Source organism: Macaca nemestrina, chromosome 11 (assembly GCF_043159975.1).
Source record: "Macaca nemestrina isolate mMacNem1 chromosome 11, mMacNem.hap1, whole genome shotgun sequence".
Taxonomy (NCBI): Eukaryota; Metazoa; Chordata; class Mammalia; order Primates; family Cercopithecidae; genus Macaca; species Macaca nemestrina.
In genome coordinates, this window is record NC_092135.1 from 75,478,705 (window position 1) to 75,500,773 (window position 22,069).

Consider the following 22,069-nt stretch of genomic DNA (forward strand, 5'->3'; position numbering starts at 1 on the left):
GCCCAGTCACACACCTCCTTCTCTAACCTATGCTATCTGTCAATTTATTCAACTCCTGGGAATTTTTAAACTCTAGTCTTTGTTTTAAAAAAGGCCAGGATGGGAGCAACACCTGCATGACCTTACTGATCTGACTTTCAACGGACCTTTTGAATGTGAAAGGCCTGATGTCAGCAGTGACCCTGACTCAGAATGTGTCTCACCACGTTAGCAGGATCTAGGGTGGCAGCACTTTAGTGGATCCAACTCCTGGTGGAAACTCACAGCCCATTCTCAAGTTCTCATCCAGACCACAAGATGGGATCCAGAAAACCACTACCTCACATGTCAAATAAATAGGATCCCTTTGCTGAAATACAAAAAAAAATGTGCATTTCCACGAAACTGAGGACTTGAACAAGCAGCCCACACCCAAGAGTTTGAGAAACATTAAATAAATGCCCCAGTTTCCTTGCTTTTTCACCGCTGAGCCTCTCTAGGAAGAATGATCTGTTCTGCGCTGAAGGCCGTGATCACTTTTGGGTGTGTGGATTGCTGTGTGTTTCCCCTGTTGAGTGGTTTCTTTTGTGGGCCTCAGTTGTAGTTATGAGGTGTTAACAGGCTCCTGGAAGAGCCATCACATCAAGTGGAAGGTGTTAGATTTTGATCCTGGCTGTGGTTCAGGTTTATTTAATTTCTGTCTCCTCCCCCGACCTCCCTACTCTCAACCTATTAAGATTTAAACCCTTTGGCTAATAACGCCGGGTTTATTATTTGTATCTGTTTGGGGACCATATCCACGGTCATTCTTAGCCTTTATAGCTTTAGAAATAGCCTTTTCTTCCATCGTGAAGAGGTTGGGCCTTGATGGGAAAACCTACCATATTCAAATACTTTGTACTCTTTTGATGCCCTTCTCCTGAGAGTCAACAAGAACTAGGTAAGTCCTTACTGCTATGGCCCATGTAGTTGACTTACAAACAACAGATATAGATTTGTCTTCTTACGTGCAGTTTTTATTTTAAACCCAACTAGCTGGGTGCTGTGGCTCATGCCTATAATCTCAGCACTTTGGGAGACCAGGATAGGAGGATCACTTCAACCCAGGAGCTCAAGACCAGCCTGGGCAATATGGAAAAACTCTGTCTCTACAAAAAATACAAAATGTAGCCGGGTGTGGTGGTGTGCGCCTATAGTCCCAGCTACTCAGGAGGCTGAGGAGGAGGATGGCTTGAACCCAGGAGATGGAGGCTGCAATGAGCTGAGATCATGCCACTGCACTCCAGCCTGGGCTACAGAGTCAGACTTTGGCTCAAAAACGACTATATATATATAAATGACTATATATATATGTGTAAAAGTAAAAATAAAATAAAATAAACCCAACTGTACCCCAGTCCTTCTTCAGAAGCTCCCTCTGGGTCTGATGTGGGGTTTTCCTGCTGGTCATTTCTCATCTTGATAAACCCAGAACTCTCAGTGACTACTCTGTTGATGGACAATCATTGTCTCTCATATTTTGTCTCTCTCTCTCTCTCTCTCAATCTTGGTTTTAAAAAATACATATTTATTGGAGAAAATTTGAAACATCAAGATGCACAAAACAAAACATAAGAATCACAGATGAGCTGTCTTCGTGAGACAATTGCTGTTAACAATTGGCATGTCTTTCTAATCTTTCATCTATGATCAAATGGACTATTTAGCAGAATTGGGACCATCCATTATGCACTTTTGGTAAGTTTCTTTAAAAATATATATATATCAGAGTCATGTTACTATGATTGGTTTAGCATTCTCACTTCGCTGGGTGTGGTGGCTTGCATCTGTAATCCTAGCACTTTGGGAGGCTGAGGTGGCAGGATCATTTGAGCCCTAGAGTCTGAGACCAGCCTGAGCAATAGCATGGGACCTCATCTCTACAAAAAGTATTTAAAAATTAGCCAAGCATGGTGGTGTGTGCCAGCGGCAGGATCGCTTGAGCCCAGGAGGCGGTAGTTGCAGTAAGCTGAGATCACACCACTGTACACCACCCTGGGCAACAGAGTGAGACCCTGTTTCAAAAATTGTTTTAAAAAAGCATTCTCACTCTTCAACATCATTCCTCATGTTCACCAAACACTGAGAGTGCCTGTCTTCAACAACTTCTCATGCACCAGTTCTCTGTGCTCACCTTGTCTGGTTCCAGGTTTGAAAGTGTTAGCACACTGGGGCTGGAGACAGGATCTTTGGAGTCATCCAGAAAGCTCCAAGTATGAAACTATTCCAGTTCTGAACATAGGTATGGACTTACAGGATGAACAACGTCAGCATAAAAATGTAAGATATTCTCATGTGAAAAAGAACCTAAGAAATCTGCTCAGGGCTCTAACTGAGTAATTTAATCATCAGATCTATTGATTTCTTTCTACAACTGCCCACAGATTGGAATGCCATTTTTTGTCATTTATTTATTATGCATTTATTTATTCATTCATTTATTTATTAAATGGAGTTTATTTTTCAAAGCAAGCTTAGGTTTACAGCAAAGTTGAACATAAAGTACAGAGTTCTCATATACTTCCTCCCCCACCATTAACATCTGGCACCTCAGTGATAAATTTGTAACAGTCCTTAGTCTCATGAACCAACAATGATACATCATTATCAATAAAAGCCCATAGTTTACATTAGTGTTGTGCTTTCTATGAGTTTCAACAAATACATAATGACATGTGCTATGAGTGTGTTTGTCCCCTCCAAAAATTAGGTGTTGGAAACTTAATCTCCAGTGCAACAGTGTGGGGAGATGAGGCCTAATGTGAGGTGTTTAGGTCATGAGGCCTCCACCTTCCTGAATGGATTCTTTTAGAAAATGGACCTTTGGGAAGAATAATCTGTCTCCTGCTCTTCTGCCATGTGAGGAAATAGCATTACTCACCTCTGAAAGATTCAGCAAGATGGTCCTAACCAGACACCTGATGTAGGCACCTTGGACTTCCCAGCCTCCAGAACTGTGGGAAATAAATTTCTGTCATTTATAAATTACCCAGACTCAGATATTTTGTTGTAGTAGCACAAAATGAACTAAGACAACATGTATTCACCATCATAGTATTGTACAGAATAATTTTATTCTCCTAAAAATCCTCTATGCTTTGCTTATTCATTCCTCTCTCTCCCTAGACCCCTGAAAACCACTAATCTTTTTACTGCCTTCATGATTTTGCTCTATCCAAAATGTCATATCGTTGGACTTGTACAATATATAGCCTCTTTAGATTGTCTTCTTTCACTTAATAATATACATCTAAGGTTCCTCCATGTCTTTTCATGGCTTGATAGCTCTTTTTTTTTTTTTTTTTTTGCACTAACTAATATTCCATTGTCTGGACATGCCACAGTTTATCTGTTCACTTATTGAAGGTCATCTTGGTTGCTTCCAAGTTTTGGCAATTCTGAATAAAGCTGCTATAGATATCTACAAGCAGGTTTTTCTGTGGCATAAGTTTTCAACTTTTTTGGGTAAATACTAAAGAGCACTATTGCTGGGTCATATGATAAGAGTATGTTTAGTTTTGTAAGAAACCACCAAACTGGTTTCCAAAGTTTCTGTACCATTTTACATTCTCACTGGTGATAAGTAAGAGTTCCTTTTGCTCCACATCCTTGCTAGTATTTGACATTGTCAGCATTTTTCATTTCAGCCATTCTAATAGATGTGTAGTGGCAACCTTTTTTATTTTTTAAGATAAAAGTCTTTCCTAGTTGGAATTGCCTAACAATGAGTATGTGAATATGAATCTGTTATCCACTCTCTGTTCTTAAGCAAAAATGCACTAACTTCTGAGAGCCACACAGTTTGTCCCTTAGCCCCCCCTCCGTTTTAGCACCATACTTGGCACCCTGTAGGTGGTTAGTAAATATCTGCTGGTTGCATGGATTCTAATGACCTAGCTGCCTCTGCTTTCGAGAACCATAAGGAATCCATTTAGAGGGTTTCAGACCAGCATTTAGGCATATGCATGCACATATACATGAGCACACACACATACACACACACACACACACACACTCTTATGCTCTAGCTTGGGACTGTATTATTTAGACTCTTGAGCTCCAGACTTTGAGTACACCCAAATGTTGGCCTTGAGGCCAGTAAGTGATAACAAATGAAGAATGTTTTGGTGACATTTTATTTTGGTCAATAATCAAGTCTAGTATTATATCTGGGTCTTAGACCATGAAAAAGTCACTCCTTCTATTGCTGCCCACATGAACAAGTTTCACACACCTGCGTCTAAGGACACACACATCTTGTCAAGATAGAAGCAAAGGCTGATGATAGCTGTGTTCACTTCCCTTCTCCTTCTTTTTTCCTTCCATCATGGTTCTTCTTAGGAGGGTTCTTGAAGTAAGGAGACCTGGCATTTACTGAATCCTTTGGAGGTAAACCTACCATCCATTTCTTCTGCTCCCACTGTACTCTGTACTTATTCTGCACTATGTGCCTGGCATGGGGTAGGTGGTAATGCATGTTTGTTGAATAACTAATGTACCTTTGAGCTGATGTAGAAGTCCAGAGTTTGCTAGTAAAGAACTACATAACATTCCTAGGCTCATTGTTTGGAGTCATTATTGTAGCTGCTTTGCAACTGCAGAAATCACTACACGTTTTCCCTTATGAGCCCACATCCATAGTCAAATGTGGAACCGATACTCCCCAACCCCCTACCTCCTGCTTATTGTCAAAAACACACCACACATTGTAGCAATCATATTGCCAAAGCTTTACGGCATCCATAAATTGGAAACTACTGCCTCTGACAGTTATGGGCCTGTGTCAACACCAGATCATGCTGACTCTTCTGGAATGTGTTTGCGAATGCACTACACCAGCCTTGGAAGCTGTTGACATCAGAGGCTGTAAGTTAATTAGATGTGGCCCCAGAGCATTGTGGGTCTTGCCATCTAGGAGAATTTTTTTTTTTTCCCTTAAATTCTTCTCTTTAATTCAGTCCCAGGGCAGGCGCTATCTTGGCTGTCTTACTTGGTGTGGAGTCTGAGTTGCTGGGCAAGTGATGATATCTGTGAACAACTTCTCTTTCTTCCCTTTTGGCAGATGGCAATAGGAATGGCTGGAGACAGCAAGAAATGGTGGTGGCCGTGAAGTCCACTGTGAAGGAGGGACTACTCACCACATGCATGTTTTGAGCAGGCTCTGTCCAACCATGCCAGTGCAGCCCTCCGGGCAGGATGTTGCTGAGAACTATGCTGTGACTCCATTTTAGTGGCCATGCAATCTGTGGGCTCCCTGGCCCTTGTGCATGTAATGGAGTGCCTGAGAGGACATCCTGGCTCTTTGGAGGTCCTTTCTCTGCCTTATTTTTCCTCTTTACTGTAACGTCCTTGTCCTTCAGAAAGAAAATGAGAATCTCCCACTGGTTAGAATATTCCCCTGAGTATATACACAATTTCTATTCTAAAGCAGCCAAGAAAGGAAGAGGATTCTGACTGGTTCTATCAGGCTTCAAGGAAAATGGCTATCCTGTGAAATCTTCAAGACTTGGGCTCCTTCTCCCCCTGCTGTGCCCTGGTGCAGGGCATTACACCAGCCTGACAGGTTGTCGTGAGTGCTTCAGCTGACAGGAGCCAGACAGACGGAGTGACAGACAGAAGTGGACATCTGGGGCAGTGAGAAATGAAGCCAAGGAGGTCAGGGAGAGTCCTGCAGAGCTGCTCGCTGCCAGTCTCGTTCCCTGCCCTGTCATATTGATTCAGCTTCAGGTGCCAAGAGCTGAGAAAGATGCAGAGGAGAAAGAGAGTTTACATTTGAGTGGTGGGAACCACACACACACACACACACACACACACACGCATACACATGCATTTCCACACAAAACCACCTACCATGCATCCACACAAGTATATGGAGGCTGAGTCAATACCTCAAGAGTTCTGAAGAGGAAGGAAAGAAAGATCGCTGTGGGCTGAGGTATGGATAAAAGTCTTCATAGACAGAGGCCTTGACTGAGATTCAGGTAAGTGTGGCTCAGGTGACATTCCAGGATAGACAGTAGTGGAAGCAAAGGCAAGGAGATGGGAATGAGGAGCTGTGTTCTGATGAGGGAGAAGCTTGGGAAGGAAGATGGAGAAGGGAGACAGGGCAGATAAGCTGGAGGATGAGTGTGAGGTCTTGGGGACAGGGAGTTTTGTCCATTGTATTCCCTCCTGTGAATACCTACAGCCCTGTTACCAATTCACATATTTTGACTATTGTTGAAAGGTAACTTAAGGTTAGAAACAGAAAGAGCTTAAATACCTTAGGCCATGTTCTTCAGATACGTGGAGGGTTTGGGTAGGATTTTGGGTGGGGTGAGCAATCAGTAGGTGATATGTAGACTCATAGAAGAGAGAGGTGCTTTTAGGCAGGTGGCCTAATTAAGAAATAAATGTGATAGTCCAAGCATTAGCTACTTCAGGACTCAACTAAGTTAGAGAGAGCTCAGAGGGAGTGAGGAGTGGGGATCAACAAGAGACGCAGTAAGGTTTTTGAAGAACAGGCTCACACAAAATGAGATGGAGAAATCTCAGGAGACCCTCTAACCAATCCTCAGTCCTATTTAAGGCAGTGGGGTGGCTGCAGCCATGGAGATTTTGCTGTCAATCTTTGGGGATACAGATGCTCCACAATTTCCAATGGGGTTACATCTCAATAAACCCATTGTAAGTTGAAAATATCATAACCTAAAAATGCATTTAATACACCTAACCAACTCAACATTGTAGCTTAGCCTCGCTACTTTAAATGTGCTCAGAACACTTATGTTAGCCTACAGCTGAACAAAATTGGCAACACAGTTCACTGTGTAGTATCGGTTGTCTACCCTCATGATCATAAGAGAGTATCACACCACTTTCCACTGACTTTGTATCATTTTTGTACCACTGTAAAGTTGAAAAATCCTAAGTCTAAACATCTTAAATCAGGGACTGTCTGTATTTCAACATTTTATTGCTATTCCCAGATACATCCTAGAAAAATTATTCTGCTTTACTTTAAGTTGCTTTGTGATTCATTCATTCATTCACTCACTCATTCATTCATTTATTCTTCAACAATCACCAAGCATATACTTTGTGCTTGGCCCTCTGCTAGGCTCTGGGGATTCATTCATAAATCAGACCTCCTGCCTGCCCTCAGAGAGCTTACAATTCAGTAGCCATCATATACATGTAAACATATACACATATGTGCAAGTAATAAAGGGCTGTGCATGTGCAAAAGGCACAATGAGCACATAAAGGAAGATGTCAGCTCTGCATTGAGGTGTGGGGCTAGGAGCATCTTAAAAGAGGAAGTGATCATTGGAGTTTTCATTTTAAAGGGTTCACCAAATGGACAAAAGGGGCCAGGGGGAGAATTTTCCAGCGAAGAGCAGAGTATCCAAAAGCCTTGAAGTGGAAATGACTGAGGTGGACTCCAAAAGTGGATTTTAAATTCCCTATGGTGAGGCATGGTGGGCTGGGGATACTAGAAGTCAGCGGGTCACTGTGGCTTGATTTACTGTATGTGTGATTGGAAATAATATTTATATTAAAGCCAGTAAGGCTATTATGAGGCAGGATGCAAGAATATCAAAACTTATTCTAAAACCAAAGACTTCCTAGCATGTTGGGAGGCTGAGGTAGGAGGATCACTTGAAGCCAGGAGTTTGAGATCAGCCTGGGCAACATAGTGAGACCCTGTGCCTACAAAAAAAAAAAAAAAAAAAAAAGCAGCCAGGCATGGTGGTGCGTGCCTGTAGTCCCAGCTACCTGGGAGGCTGAGGTGGGAGATTCACCTGAGCCCAGGAGTTCCAGGTTGCAGTGAGCCATGATTGCCCCACTGACTGCACTCCAGCCTGGGTAACAGAGCAAGACCCCATCTCTAAAAAAGTAAATATAGATAAGTAAATTTTTAAAAAGACTTCAAAGAGATGTCAAGGTTTTCACAGACTGTTTCAGGGTATGCTCTTGCCCTAGTCTGCTCCAGCTGCTATAAGAGATATCACAGACCAGGTGGCATAAAAAAAAGAAATTAATTTTCTCACACTTCTGGGGGCAGAAGCCTCAAATGCAGGTCTGGCAGGGGCAGTTCTGGTGAGGGCTGTCGTCCTGCTTTGCAGATGGCAGTCTTCTTGCTGTGTCTTCACATGGCAGAAAGAGAAAGCACTGCTGTCTTTTTCTCTTCTAAGGACACCGGCTCTATGGGACTAGGGCCTTCCTCTCACGCCCTCACTTAACCTTTGTTACCTCCTTATAGGCCTTGTTTTCAAATGTGGTCACATGGGGGTTTAGGGCTTCGATATACAAAATTTAAGGGGGACAGTTTGGTTCATAGCATGGAACCAGGTAATGAAGATGATACTTCTTTTACCCAGCTCTTCATTGCAAACAGTCAGCTGGCACTAATAGGGCTTTCAAGAAACTCGATGTGAAAGTTATAAAGGAGAATCTTACAAGAAGGCCGGACAAATCATAAGGGCCCTGCATTTAGGCTAAGGCTGTCCCATAGGTGGCAGGAAGCCCCTGAGAGGGACAGTCTTGATTGATTTAGGTTTCCAGATCCTTCTGGCTGCAGTCAGCAAGTATTTAAGGGAAAAGCCTGGAGGCAGAGAGACTGGTTAGGAGGCTCTGGCCCTGGGCGGGTGAAATGGGAGGCTTGACAGGTTATATATAAATGAAAGATGTTTGGGGGAAAAAATTAAATAAATTGATGCCCTATTTGATTTGGGGGGAAGAGGGAAGGCAATGGAAACCTGTGGGTGACTCACAGCTTTTTGGCTTGGGTAAATGGTATTCCTCTGTTCTGGATTTCAGGGGAGCAGAAATCTGCTTCAGGACTCCCCTCTTGTGATCTAACCTACCTGGTAACAGTAATCGAGTCCCCTCCTGTTCTTGGTTTCCTGAGCTCTTCCGCCATTTTTTCTCACATTAAAATCCAGTTGTTGGCAAGTTTGAGCAAACACAGGTGTGAAAAAAAAAGGGAGGCCAGGTGTGGTGGCTCATGCCTGTAATCCCAGTACGTTAGGAGGCCCAGGCAGGAGGATTGCTTGAACTCCGGAGTTCAAGACCAGCCTCACCAACATGACAAAACCCGTCTCTGCAAAAAGTACAAAAGTCCCAGCTACTCTGTGAGGCTGAGGTGGGAGGATTGCTGAGCTGGCTCCCTGATCACTCAGGGATCACTGAGGTAGGAGGATCACAGGGAGGTCAAGGCTGCAGGGAGTCATGATCACACCACTGCACTCCAGCCTGGGCAACAGAGTGAGACCCTGTATCCAAAACAAAAAAAAAAAAGAAAAGAAAAAAGAAAAAAGGCTTCTCTGGGTTAACGGTGGTGGACACTTGCTGTTTTTGGCCACCCAGTTGTTCTTCCACCCTGGTACAGCAGGCCCTTCTCTGTGCTCTATAAAGTCTTGGTGGACTGTCAATCAAATTAAGCCAATCTAATTGGCTTTACTGGGTCACTTGATTCCAACGTAGTCTGATTCACCAGGAATTTTTTTTTTTTTTTTTTTTTTTTTTTGAGGCAGAGTCACGCTCTGTCACCCAGGCTGGAGTGCAGTGGTGCAATCTTGGCTCACTGCAACTCTGCCTCCATTCAAGTGATTCTCCTGCCTCAGCTTCCAGAGTAACTGGGATTACAGGCGCTGCCACCATACCCAGCTAATTTTTGTATTTTTGGTAGAGACTGGGTTTCACCATGTTGGGCAGGCTGGTCTCAAACTCCTGACCTCAGGTGATCCACCCGACTTGGCCTCCAAAAGTGCCAGGATTACAGGCATGAGCCACCGGGCCCGGCCTTCACTAGGAATCGTGAACAGCTTGATACTGGACACCAAATGTCCTGAAGGGGTAATCTGTACTCTATTCCCTGTTACCTTGATCCCAAGACCTTCCCTTCTTCCTGCCCTTTCTAAGACTAAGGGATTCAGCATTTCTTATGATGTTGTGAGCTGGGCTGTATCCTTTCAGTAAATTCTGTTTTTTTTTTTTTGTTTTTTGTTTTTTTTAATTTAACATACTTAGTTTCCATTATTTGTAACTAAGGAACCCTAGTTGACGTCCAGAGTGTGTCAAGAAAAGCTCAGTACTCCACAACTGTCTCTGCTGGGCCCTCCTTGGGCTACGGGTGGAGCCCAGAGCTCTGCTGCCTCATTATGGCCATCACATGTTCTGTGCAGTCCCTCTGCCCATCTGTGGCAGGGAGTCAGGTTTGTCCCCTGCATGTCGAAACCATCTTCCCATCCACCAGACGCTCAGTTGACAACCCTATGGAAATTACTTCAGCTGCCTTGCCCAGCTGTCAGACTGTATGGAGGAGGGAGTCATAAACGAGGGGATGGTGGAAGACCATACACAGGACTGTCCCCAGAGAGGGCATGGAAAGGACAGCAGAGGCTCTGGCTGCTAAAGAGAAAGTGGAAATGGAGAGTTATAAAGGGAGGGAATGACAGATGGAGGTGGCCTCAGGTGAGCTTTGCCAATGCAACATTAGCTTTCCTTGCTTTTTTTTTTTTTTTTTTTTAAAGATACCATTTCCAAGATCTGCTGCCAGTAGTTTCTGAAATGCCAGGTCTGAGTGCCAGGGTAAGCTGGAAAACCAGCCAGCCAGGACTGCAAGTGCCAGAAGATTACAAACACAGCCAGCCACTCTGCACAGCTTGCTGGATAGCCCCGTGCCTTCTCATTTGTGCCAAATGGATGTGGCCATCAAGGTAATCTTCCAGGCCTCTGGTCCAGGCGCAGGCCCAGAGAGGCAGACCCACCCTGGAACCCTGGAGCTGGCCTTTGGCAATGGTTTGGGGGCTTTAATGAATGGTCCTTCTTGTCACATTCGGGCAGGTCTGTATCCATCAAAGAAATTCAGCTCTCTCCATGTCTCCTGCTGCCAGGAGTGATTGCAGAACATCTGCCAGTAGTTGGATCAGGACTCACTTCTGTCTCTATAATCCTTTGAGCTTTCTTTAAAAAAAGAGGCTCACTACCTTCTTCCCCATCCTCCTTCCAAAAGTAAGCTATCAAAGCGCATTAATACAGAGATGTTTGTGTTTTATGTTTCTAGAAAGAAATATCAAAGGCAACAATAATACTAGAAGAATTGCTCTGAGCAGGCACTCACTATCTATCCTATACACATAATGAATCTAAATATCAGGTAACTGATATTCAGTCTAAATATCAGGCCTTAGGTATAAATTTATTATTTATTGGGCACTTATGATGTTCCAGGCATTGTGCTAGGTGCTACCCAGGAAGGCTCTGAGGAGCTTAGTTTCCTGTTTAACAGGAGGCAATGACAGGGTCACAAATAACTGGAGTTCGAGATCTAACATTCAGCTGAGGTTCAGCCCAGAGCACAGAAGTTGTGGTAGGAAAGGTCTGTTTTTAAATTACCCCTGCTCCAACTGCCATCAGTGAAATGTCTGGTCTACTCTTTGGTACTTATCACATATCTCCTTGGATGGTCAGCTCTCCTTGTAGGTGTGTGCATGTCTCTCCACTTATAGGGGAAGGCAGGGAGAGACTCATCTTTGACCTCGTATCTCAGAAGAAAGTGAGCACTGATTGATGGACTGGTTGGCTCAGGCAAATTCAGGGATTTTCAGGATTCACTTTAGGGCTCCTTATGAGTGGCAGTTCAGGAAGGAGACATTTACTCATCATTTTATATCCTTCTGTACTCTCTGAGATTTATAAAATATCCTTAAATCTTCACAGGTGACAATTGTCTCTGAGTATAAAATTGGCCCGGGTTTGTATGATGACATTCAATGTAGCAATTTTTAATGGTGTTTTATGAAGAGCACTGAATTCTGGGTCTTCTAGTAGAGGAACATGTTTGTCTATGAGTGTATTAGCTGGATCAGGCAGGTTGGATGTGCTTCTGATAACTGAAAAAAAACACAACAGGGACATAACAAGCACATAGTGGGAGTTTGGTTTTCCTTCTTAATGACAAGCAGCCTTTAAAAACTACACATTCTGAGGCTAGGCATGGTGATTCACGCCTGCAATTCCACCACTTTGGGAGGTTGAGGCGGGCAGATCACTTGAGGCCAGGAGTTTGAGACCAGCCTGGCCAACATGACAATACCCCAGTCTCTACTAAAAATACAAAAAAAAAAAATTAGCTGGGTTTGGTGGTGCACCTGTAATCCCAGCTACTTGGGAGGCTGAAGCATAAGAATTGCTTGAACCTGGGAGGCAGAGGTTGCAGTGAGCTGAGATGGTGCCATTGCACTCCAGCCTAAGTGACAGAGTGAGACTCTGTCTCTAAAATAAAAATAAAAATAAACTATACATTCTGAACTACTATTAAGAACCTCCTTTCCTACTGGACAATCCCTGCCAGCCACCTTCCTGGCCGTACAGGTGTGGAGACCTGTCCCTTTCCACATTCCCTGTGCTATCCTTCTCCTGAAACAAAAAGACCCCATGGGACAAGGAGGGACGTGCTAGGTTCCTAAAGTTCAGAGCAATGAAGTTCCCTTAGCTCTGTTGAAAAGTTTCTATCAGACTTTATCCCCAAGGGCCTTGGCCAAGAAGCTGATTGTTTTCAGAAGAGGTCTTAAACACTTAACCTTCCCATGGCCTTCTTATCAGTACCTTCCTTCCAGAAGCCTTTTCCCTTCTCCCCAAAGTGAAATGTGTGTCCAACCAAGACAAATGCTGGAGTGGATGGAAGTTCAGCCACTTCAAGATAAATGCCAAATTACAAGGACATACCAACCTGGAGTTGTTATTGTCAGCCAGGCACTGAGGAAACAGGCCAAGTGGGCTCTGGAGCAGGCCCATTGGAATCCAGGCTATACCCGTTATGGGGCCTTCGGCAACTTAGTTACTTAACATCTTTGAGTCTTACTTTCTTTTTTTTTTTTTTTTTTTTTTTTGAGACAGAGTCTCGCTCTGTCGCCCGGGCTGGAGTGCAGTGGCCAGATCTCAGCTCACTGCAAGCTCCGCCTCCCAGGTTCACGCCATTCTCCTGCCTCAGCCTCCCGAGTAGCTGGGACTACAGGCGCCCACCACCGCGCCCGGCTAATTTTTTTTGTATTTTTTAGTAGAGACGGGGTTTCACCGTGTTAACCAGGATGGTCTCGATCTCCTGACCTCGTGATCCGCCCGTCTCGGCCTCCCAAAGTGCTGGGATTACAGGCTTGAGCCACCGCGCCCGGCCAAGCATCTGTAAAATAGGAATTAAAATATCTGCTTTGCAAGATTGTAAAGATTTGAAGTAATGAATTAATCCATAGTGACATGAGTGAACTTTCATTCACCCACCAAACATTACATGTTGACTGTGTGTTAAGCAGTATGCTGGGTGCCAAGAGAGGTTTCAAATAGTAATTCAACATGCCATTGCCCTGCAGGGATTCAGACCTAGAACAAGAGGTAAAAAATTTAACAAACACATTAAATCAGGTGATGAATGCCATAAAAAATATGTACCAGTTTACTAGTGTTACAAAATAGGAGTGAAATTCAGAATTCAGAAATTACAATAACAAGTGCTGTTTTGATAAGTATGATGATTTCTTCCCAAAGAATTGCTGATTATACTTAATTAGTTCACTTATTAAACAGTTCAGATGCCTCATATGGGTCAAAAAGTCAAGAGAGAGTCTCTGTCTCTTTTTCCTGTTCCTATTGCCTCTGGTTGAAGTGGCATCACCTGCAGGCTGGTGACCTGCAGCAGCCTCCTAGCTCATCTTTCTACCTCCAGATGTGCCCATCACCATCCATTTGTTTGCTAATTGTTGTTGATGTTAGTAATAGTTCCTCATACCTGTACAGTGTTCCACTCATTTACACTCTTTCCTCAAAAGGCATCTAAACTGACCTTCACTACAACCAAATGAGATGTAGGAAGAACAGAGTGATTATCCTTATTTTTAAGGAAAGTGAGAGCCTTAGAAGCCAAATGACTTATCTGGGGCCAAACTGAAACTGAAGCTCATCCCTTCTGAGTCCAAGCCCAGTACTTTCCTTTCCATGTCTCTCAAGCAAAGGCACTGGGCTCTTAAATAATATTATGGCTTCTTGTTTCTCAATGTAACTGACAACTTTGTTGTTTGCTAGAGCTCAGGGGAAGCATCTGTTTGACTAGACATGTCTGACATTCCCAGCCACTCTTGCCAAACCTGAGATTAATTAGGGAGTGCAACTAGAGTCCTCTCCTATTCCAGAGGCCTCTTGGGTCAAGCTCCTGTCAGTGGCCCAGGGGCAGTTTTCACAGCTAGATGGAGGTTCTGGGTGAAACCCCTGGCAGACAGGGTTTTTTCCTTGCTCATGCTCCAAGGGGCACCCTGTGAGGGGCCAGGCTGGGGTCTAGGAACAAAGTGTGCCAGGCACAGCTCTGGTTGAAGAGGGCTGCTGGGCAGTGTCCAGGCTCCTTCTTGTTCTGGTGTTACAATAATTGTCTTCTGAGCAGCACTTGCTTCTGCTTCATTAATTTCACATATTCCCTCATATGTTCATTCATTCGTTTGTCCATTGATTCAACATATATGAAGCACTGAGTATGCAAATCAGAAAAAAGACACAGTCCTGGCCTCTTCCTTCCATCTATCTGAGGACTTGTACTGATTGCATCGGTCCTGTACCTGCTTCACTGACCCCACCCCCCAAGGGAATGCCACATGCTCACAGCCCTCCTGCCAACATGGCCAAGTCTGGTACCAGGTGACCTGCCCTTGCAGCCCAGGCTGATTGGACCAGGGCTGGGCACATCACCCAGAATAGATATACAATTGGCTGACCCCTCATGTGGTCTTCCGGGAAAATCTGAACCACATCAATCAGATCCGTGCTCCTGCAAATTTGAATTAGGAAATATAGAGTGATGGAGGCAGTCCAGAGGCACAAGCTATAGGGCTGACTGACTTGATGTTGAGTCTGGGCCATAGCTGGCTGAAACCACATGTAAGCTAAAGTGATTGAGAAGAAGAAACTGTGATTAAAGTTCAAGGGAGGCTTACACCTGTAATCCCAGCACTTTGGGAGGTCGAGGTGGGAGGATCACTTGAGGCTAAAAGTTCAAGACAACAAAACAAGACCCTACCTCTCCAAAAAAAAAAAAAAAAAAAAAAAAAAAAGTGCAAGGAATACAATGGTGAGCAAATAGACAAAACTCCTCTCCATTTGGAGCAAAAATCTTGACACAGTGCTTGCATGAATACAAGGCCCTATGTAGTCTAGGTCTCGCACACTCACCAGCTTCATGTCCTCAACAAGGACTCTGGGTGTGTTGCAATTTGCAGCTCCAACATGTGATTTCTGAGACATGGTGGGATTGTTTCCATCGTAGTATCACTGTGTGGATGTGCTTTCTCCACCTCTCAATGCTTGCTCAACAGCAAGCTCAGCACAAACACCATCTTCGCCTGGAACTTTTTGCTTGACTGAGGCCCCATTTCCCCATCCCAGTGAAAGTGGGAAGTCCTTCTGTGTGTTTATATAGTGCCCTATATGTATGCCCTTACAACACTCTCCTTTACATTTGTTCTTTCATTCATTCACCTATTCAACAAACTTTTTTTTTTTAAGCACCATCTGTGTTAGGTGCTACGGAATAAGACACAGCCCTTGGCCAAAGGTCTCCCCATCTTTTAGGGGAAAACATATGGAATTGAGAAAATGTCATTCAGTTTGAAAGGTGCTGAGATCTTTGTAATTGTTAGCTGCTCATTGGACTTCCCATGAAACGATGATTTTATTGCAGTCAAGGACCTTGTCTCCACCTCCTCAGTAAATAATTATTGAATGAATAAATATGAGGAGACTCACCTAAGATTGATGAGTTTTGCTGGAGAAATAGGGACATTATTTTGTTTTTTTATTTGATTTATTTATTTTTTGAGACAATTTCACACTATCACCCAGGCTGGAGTGAAGTGGTGTGATCTTGGCTCACTGCAACCTCCGCTGCCCAGGTTCAAGCAATTACCCTGCTTCATCCTCCTGAGTAGCTGGGATTACAGGCACCTGCCACCATGCCCAGTTAAATTTTGCATTTTTACTAGAGACAGGGTTTCACCATCTTAGCCAGGCTGGTCTTGAACTCCTGACCTCATGATCCAGCTGCCTCAGCCTCCCAAAGTGCTGGGATTACAGGCGTGAGCCACTGCGCCCGGCCATAGAGGACAGTATTTTGAAGACACTTTCCAATTGGTTTCTCATCTTGGAAATTCACTTTCTTTCTCTGCAGCCATTCCAGTATCACTTTCCCAGGGAAGGGGAAGGGGAGAAAGGCAAGTGCTATGTAGAGAAGGAGGACATTACCTAGGCACGGTTCTGATTAAAGAAGAAGGGGAAGTAGGAAGCCTTTCTGGGCAGGAAGGAGGAAGAAAGGCAAAAGGTCAGACCTGAGTGTTCTTAACTCTTCTTTCACTTGGGGTTCAACCTGGAGAGCGCTATCAGGAGAAAATACCCAGATAGACTTGGGGGAACATCTAAGAACATGATTACTCCTTGCTTCTTCAGGGATAGCTGGAAAGACTGAATATCTCTCCGAAGACTCATGAGAGGCATAAGCCCACTTCCTCCCTGTTGCTGGAAGGTAGAAGTGGCTGAGGGCTGTCTGGATGGATGAGCTGAGCTAGCACTTCCCATGGCCCTTGCCTTTCAAATGGTAAATGGTCAGGGCCAAGATATCCAGTGGCTTCCGAGAAGAACGATGGACTGCAAGGCACATGGATTCGGACAACAAGGCTATAGAATGCGCTTCATAACTGGAGGAAAATGGCAAGGTTTAGGGGTTTGTGGTCATAAGCAGTGAGTTCCAGCACACTGTCAAGACAAACACGCAAATGATAAACAAGTAGATCAGCCACACTTGAATTCAGTGACTGTCCATGCCACTGAACTGTCTTGTCAGGGACAAGAGGCAAGTTGCCACTTAAACAGAGAATTCCATTCAGTCCTGGATGGATAGTCACCCACCTTTTAGAGCCAAGCATATGAGGTCCTATGATTGTCCCAAACTGTGTCATATGTTCCCATCCCTGCGGCTAGTGGAGTTGAACTCCTTTGAGAAGACAGGTGTGTTTGGAGTGGAGGGTACTGAGCAGATAAGTATTTTAAAAATAATAGTGGATTCTGATGATTGTCCCACTGCTTCAGATTAGCTGATATAGCTGCATATCTGTCACTGACTGTCCCCTAGACTGGAGGGGGCACAGTCTCTCAGCCTTGGAGACAGTTTCACCTTGAAACCATTCTCGGATAATCTGGTTACTTATTACACATACATTTCACCAAGCTTCATCTTTGCTTAGGGCAGCTTTACACCTTCTTCTCAAAACCAGTTACTTCCATAAAGGATCTGGGATACATGGAGGTGGGGTTAATGCATTCAAAGGAATAGTCAGACGTGGCAAGAAGGTGAGTTTCTAATAGAGATGTTTCCAATTAATCATCCTCACATTTCAGATGGGATAGAGCAGAGAGCCACCAAGGGCCTGCCAGCCCAGGCCTGCTCGCTTACACAGCTCCATTACAGCCTGTTGCGCAAGCAGCTGACCACCAGGACCCACCCCTTGCTAGTAGGCATGCAGCTCAGAGTTAAGTGTTTCTGGGTGTGAGGGTCCAGAGGGTCATAATTGAGAACTGCTGTGCCCCTCTGCCACTTACGTTGCATTCCAGGGATCATTGAGTCTGTGTGGGAACCTACAGTTGAGCCTACCAGGGTCTTATCAGAACTCAAATTTGTGTCTAGGCAAAGCCAAAAGTTTTGTGGTCATAAGCAGTGGGTTCTTCCTTAGAGGAAGAGGCAAACAATTCAGACTGGCTCCTGGATAGACAACACTAAATACTATCCAGCAAGTGTGGAAACATCTGTCCAATGGTAAGCCAGTTCTCTCTGTCTTCTGGTTGAGGCTCAAGTGAATGGGCAGAGACTTTTCAGCCCTTTCAGTGTGATCTTGAAAGGAGATTGCTGTGCTAGGTTACAGGCTGAGTATAAGTGAGGTCAATAGAAATTACATAACCAATAGGTCAGGGTCAAAGACATCCTGGCTCCCAAAGCTGCCTGCCCCTTGGCACTGGCCCCATTAGATCTGTGATGTTTCTTCTTTCTCAGCTGCACTCTTCTTTCTGGTCCACACTGTATCCACCACCAAAATGCTGAGCTCCACCATGTGGCTCTAGATTGTTTTTTGTTATAGAGGGAATTATATTGATAAATTATATTTGTCAAAGAAATGTCAAGCTTTCTCTCCCTGATAATGACAAATGTTTGTAACTTTTCTCATTCTGCCAGACTTTTCATTTGATATGTTTGTCTGATAATGGGGCTCATGATAGATTATATTATTATTCAAAATATTTGCTGTTCCTCCCTGGGAGAAAATTATACTTCCCCCACTGTCCTAGTCCATTTGTGCTGCTGTAACAGAATACCATAGACTGGGAAATTTATAAATGATGGAATTTGCTGTCCCTTCAGTCACTGCCCCCACCTTGGTCTGTGCCTCTCTTGGAGCTGCTGCCTTTGAAGTTGGTGGCCCAGCAGGACTTCAGCCCTTTCTGCCACTGTGGCTCGCTTGAGTGGAGCTCTCTGGCCCACCACATCTGCACCACTCCCGAATCTGGCCAGTAACTTCCAGCTGCAGCAGTGTGATCTCTCCACATGACCAGGAGGGATGTGCCCAACTGGGATCTACCCTTCCCCTTCCCAGGCAGGGAGATCTGGCTCCTCCCACCAAATTCAGCTAAGCCATTGGGTTTTGGGGTAGGGAAGCCAAGGAGTTACAAAAGCTGAGTGGTAAAGAGGGGCTGAAGGGGCTTGTGGTGAGGGTATCAGTGACTGGGGTGGGAGATAGGTAGAGACAGATGGTGTAGAATTGGAAAGGGAGAACCAAGTTAACTGATGACCAAAATAACATTATTACACCAATAAAAATATCAGTATTTCTGTGCATAAAATAGCATTTATACCAAACATCAGACAACCAAAAACCAGCATTGCAATCACCAGATAGATCGCTCTTGGTTATTATTCTTAAACAGTGTATGGAGTATTTCATACAGTGGAATAAACTCTTAAGACCTAACCCAGACATCATTCCTATTTTTCTCCCCTTTGTGTCCTCAAAAGTCCTGATCCAGACTTCAACCTGGAAGGAGGCAAGTTAATTGTGGGAAAGGGAGGGAGGAAGGCACAGAGGGGAGGTATTGCTGAAAACGAGACTCCAGAGGACCTAGCCCAGAATGGAGGGTAGCCAAGCTGGCCATAATAGTGTGCGGGCTTCCCCAAGTACTGTGTCTGGCAGCCCTCCGTGCCAGCGCAGGAGGAAAATCTGGTTGAAGGGAGAGCAGGGAACTTTTATGATGCCCAAAGATTTCCCCAAGACAGATGTTTTTGCTTCTTGGCATTGCATTCCTGGAGGGGCAGAGAGATGGACTCACTGTCATTGAAAGTGACTGTGTCCCTGTGGTGAAATTGGCCCAGTGAGAACTGGTAATACATTGAGGTGGTTCCTTAGTTTGGTTAGTTTCCTAGAAGTTAAAAGCCTTATTTCTCTGAGTACATTTCCCTTTAATCACGATGCTTTCCAGAGACCCAGGCTTCAGCTGTATCCAGCACAAAACAATTTGGGTACAAGCCACAAAGAGGACCCTAACAGCATGCATAAAGACACCAACTCCTTGAAATTGATATGTTTTGCTTCTCATTACTGCCATCCCCACACATGCCTATAACATGGATTTGAAATGGCCTGTTTGTATAAAGACTGCACACTGTTTCAAGCCATCACAACAATGGGTAAGAAGCATTTACACTATCTTTTTTTAATGCAAAAGACAGAGTTACATTAAGCCATGCTGCAATTAGCTTTGAATGTTTTTTTCAGGGTGCAGTCTGCTGTGCATGAGACCAAGACAAAATGCCATTCCAGGTGACTCCGTGACCCTATGTGAGTATGTGTGTTTAGGCACCTATTTAAAACATAACCACAGGCCAACATACCTTTTTTGAAGCACATGGATATCATTACTACACTTGAATTTTGGGTTGGAAGGAAATACAGCAGTTAAGCACCTGAAATCTCAGTAGACAAAATAAGAACACCATCAAGTTTTACAACTGTGGGACAGAAGATTGCCAAATATAGGTTCCATTAAAAAAATTAGAAACTAAGTTATGTTACATACTTGAGTATTTTTGTCACAGAGTTATTACCTGTAACTAGAAGATTCAATTTCTACTAAGAAGTGGAGTAATAAAAGGAAAAACACCGGTTGTTGTACCTTTCATCCCAATCCCATTGTATTCAGACAATGCAATGGATTTCTCACAAGCTTTTCATATGTACAAACAATGCACTAGTATTCCTAATATTCTAAATGTGTGTTGCTTGTCTTTTGCTAGTGGCAAAGAGGACCGGCATTAAGATGTCTGTCCATCAATTTCTTGATGTCTGCCCATCAGTTTTTCTCTTGATCAGGTGCTCCACCAGACTCAATTTAATGGAGGAAATCTCATTCAGGTCCTGGAAAGATTAAAGCACCTTACCCTTTACTTCTAAATTGAGTTCCTCTGGGAATCAACTTGAGATCCAGAAGTCCTGAATGAAATCAAATGCTTTGGGAGATAATTTGTGTTGCCTTAAAGTCTGCTCTCTTGAGGACTGTAGACACCGCAAACTGCCTTCTGTATTGTGTTCAGCTACTGTAGTCAATGCACTGAGACACTCTTAATGTTCCTAGGGTTTCCTAAATGGCCTAGAAATAAAGCTAACAGAAGAGGGCAATATATTTCACATAACTAACTTAATAGCATACCCAAAGTTATTTCTTTTCAAATAGCTCATGAAATGACCTGGTCAGAATTTTGGTGGCAATAGAAATACCTGAACATGAATCCATCAGCTGCCCTTTAAATCTCCAGACTTTGAGTATATTAAGAATGAAACACCACCCTGGATGCTATAACCTTTACAGGTCTGTGTTTCTTCTCCAAAAAAATAAAAAGAACAAAGTCACCACTCTCCTCTCTCAACTGGAGGAAAACTCAGTAGAAACTCAAAACTCTTTTTCAGTGAGAAATACCTGATGTCATATATTTTGTTTAATAAAGACTGAATTGGCTGTACACTAAGCCGATTTAAGAATGTGATCTGCAACTCACAGTCTTAATTACATGGAAAAAAAAGTGAATGAGTTCATTAATGCTGTAAAAAGGAATAGTGACCCTTCCTGCCAAGCAGCAAGGTGGAAATAATTAATCTGGTCAATTAAAAAGAAACAATTTAAAACGCAAAGGCTTTCAGGTGGGGCACTGCGTTCTGCTCTCTGGAACTGCAACTTCTTACTGTTGATTTTGGTCTTCTCAATAAGTTTTCTTTGTTCTTTCCTTAAACTTATTTTTTTTTTTTTTTTTTTGCCGTGGATCAAACCAAATAGAAAAATCTTTCTGAGCTATAAAGCATGACTTGTTGCATTATGTCTTATGTCCTAAAATGTTGATTGATTCTAACTAACATGCACTCTAGAAGTGCTCCGGGGGCGGGGGGTGGGTGGGGGAAAGGGTTACCAAGTTTCCAGTATCGTATCCAAGATTCTTTTCTCTCTTGGTGGGAGTCTGTTACATCTTACTTTCCCTTCAAAATTGTTTGCCTTTTCTGGGGTTTTAATAATATTTTTAAAGTGCTGGAGTCTGAGCCACACTGTCTGGCTTATCTAATCCCATTTATGATCCTATAACCTTGAAGTTTGCCATGGCCTGGCTGTCAGCACCAGATTCTAAATACATAGGGCAGTGTGTTTGCTCCGTGGAACAGGAAATTAGTCAAACAGTTACTTTTCTGCAAATGTTCATAATTTATCTTGACATTTACAAGCCAGTAGTAGTTCTTAGACATCGAATGATCTCAAATCCCTCAGGGAGCAGTGAGTGGTTATCTATAACGCTGCCCTGTGCAGGTATTCGTGCAGAGCATCAGTGCACTCCATTCCATTGCAGCAGAAAGCTTGAGCACCATCACCCAGCGCTGGTCCAGTCTGTCTGTGCACTGCAGGTACAAGGAAAAAAAGAAAGTGTTAGCACCTTAATCCTTTTCAGCTG

The 22,069-nt window shown here is 43.7% G+C and overlaps 1 long non-coding RNA gene across 2 annotated transcripts; it reads left to right on the plus strand.

The window, feature by feature from the left end:
- Positions 1-7,243: 7,243 nt before the first annotated feature.
- On the plus strand, positions 7,244-20,504 carry LOC105483170 (uncharacterized). Of its 2 annotated transcripts, XR_988065.2 has the most exons (4): positions 7,244-7,468; positions 10,536-10,721; positions 19,561-19,768; positions 19,857-20,504. It is a non-coding gene; the product is annotated as an uncharacterized lncRNA (long non-coding RNA). The 2 variants fall into 2 exon arrangements; XR_988064.2 differs by lacking the exon at positions 10,536-10,721.
- The last annotated feature ends 1,565 nt before the right edge of the window (positions 20,505-22,069 follow it).